Source organism: Propithecus coquereli, unplaced genomic scaffold (assembly GCF_000956105.1).
Source record: "Propithecus coquereli isolate 6110/MARCELLA unplaced genomic scaffold, Pcoq_1.0 Scaffold468, whole genome shotgun sequence".
NCBI lineage: Eukaryota > Metazoa > Chordata > Mammalia > Primates > Indriidae > Propithecus > Propithecus coquereli.
Window position 1 is genome coordinate 570,880 of NW_012150485.1, and position 2,515 is coordinate 573,394.

A 2,515-nucleotide genomic window follows, 5' to 3' on the forward strand; every position below is an offset into this window, starting at 1 on the left:
GCCCCAAGAGAGAGTATTCCAAGAGACCAAGACAGAAGCTGCAAGATTACTTATGAGCTAGACTTGGAAGTTCCAGAACATCATTTTTTCTACATTCTGTTGGTCAAGAAGGTCACTAAGACAAGCTGATATTCACAAGGGAGGGAGGAATAGACTCCATCTCTTAATGAGGGCATAACATGCTCACAGGAGAGAAGGAATGGATGACAGCCATCCTGGAGCAAAGGCATCACTGGCCACCCTTCGGCTCCAAAAATCCATTTCTCCCACACTTGAAAATTATACTCCTGTCCCTATGACTCCCCTCCATATGACTCCCCTAAGTCTCACCCTGCCTCAACACCCCCTTTAAATCCAGGATGCCTTCATTTAAATCAGTCATGGTACATTTGAGGGTCCTGGGATGTCATTCCTCAAGTATAGCTTCTCTCAATCTGAAGACGCATGAACTAAAAGGCAAGTTATCTCCTCCCACCCCTCCACACAACATAAAATGGTGAGACATGCATAATTTAACACAATAGGCACTCCCATTCTGCTCCGGGAATAATTCACCATGGCCCCTTGCTGTGTCTCTTGAGATCCTGATTCTATCCCCAGGGTCACCCTCCCTTTTCCATAAAAAGTGCCTCATGTTTGCAGCTAAGTAGCCTCTGCAGCCTGTTCCCTGCCTGTGGAAGGATGGGGGAGTTCAAAGGCCTCTCATCATTTTATACTGTCTGGTCCCTTTCAGATCAAGCTAATATAATTATTTTTTTAAGTTGCGGGTTTCATAGGAATTAATTTAAAATCTTCTCCATTAGAATAAAGGCCACATCCACCAGTCTTTTTAAGGTAAGCTTTTCTATGTCTTTGGGTTTCTAGAAAGCTACTATGGGACACTGACCTTAAAATCCTTGAAGTTAGAGGGCCCTGTATCCAACAGAATGGTTCTCTAAGGCAACGCCTTAGATCTTTCTGTATTTATAAAGACTTTTACAGTCCTACCCTAGATGTCTCTTTGAAATCCTTTCTTTATTGGAGAATCTCAGAGAGGTTGACAAGGAGAAACTATATTGTTTTTAATTCAGCAAGTCCTGGCTCTTTTATACTCAATAAAATTTTTAAACTTATCTATCTCCTCTCACATTTTACAGTTAAGTGGCCAGAAGAAGCCAGACAATACCTTCAGAAGCCTCCCTAGAAATCTCATCTGCTGTATCACCAGTCCATTTGCTACATTTTCTATTCTCATGTTATCACAGGTGATGGTGTTGCTAAACTTTCTGCCACTACATGTCAAGGACGTTTTTTCCTCCAGCTTCCAATAACCTGTTTCTCACTTTCCTTTAAGCCTCATCAACAGCCTCCTCCTAGATCACCAAACTTCTGCTGAGGGTTTTTAAGGCCTTTCCAAGTCCCATTTGCCACCTGATCCCAAAACACACTGCCAGATTTTTTGGCTTTTGTAGACAGCACCACACTTTCAGGTACCAAAACCTGTTCCAGGTACTGCGGCTGCCTGATAAGTTATCCAAAAATATAGCAGCTTAAAATAATCATTTTTTCATGCTCTTGTGTTCTGTGGGACAGGAATTCAGACAAGATACAGTGGAGATGGCTTGTCTCTGTTCCATGATGGCTGGGACCGCAGCTGGTGATTTTTAGTGTTTTTAATAATGAGTAACTCCCATAAGACCAAGAATATAATGAGTATATTAATATTTTAAACCAATGGAAGAAAACTCAATCTTGTCAATGCAAACCAGGAAAAGACATAAAAGGAAACAAAAAGAACACATGGTAAATGGAAAATATGAAATAAGATATGTCAATCCTAATACAATAGTAATTAAATGTAAGTGGGTTAATTTTGCCAATTAAAAGACCAAAACCCTCATTTGGGGATAATAAAACTAAACAAAACTTTGCATACATGAGACACTCTTAAAACAAGAAGGCACAGTTTGGAAATAAAAGGATGAAAAATACCAGGTAAGAGTGAACCAAAAGAAAGTTAGAAAAACAATCTTATTATTAGATAAAATTGAATTTAAGGCAAAAATGTGCCATATGTAGTAAAAAATATAAGAAAAATAAGAACAAGAGGATATAATTATCAAAAGTATGTATTCTTTAACATAGTTTAAAGTATATCAAGCAACAACTGACAGAGAAATAAATGAACAGCTGTGATCTTTAACATTCCCCTCTGAGAAACTGAAAGCTCAAGCAAATAATCAACACAGACATGAACAATTAAATAATAAGCTCAAGTTATATAGATACATATATAAGTACATATCAAACAAATAAAGTCCACTATTTTTTAGAGAAAACATTAAACATTTATAAAAATAGACCATATGTGATTATTACAAGGCTCAATAAATTCCAAATGCTCAATATCATAGTAGACAATATTCTTTGACCATAATGAAATAAAAGTTGATAACAAAAGAATAGCCTAAAATTCTAAATGAACTAAATAATATATTACTAAATTACTCTTGGGTTAAAAAGGAAATGATAAAGA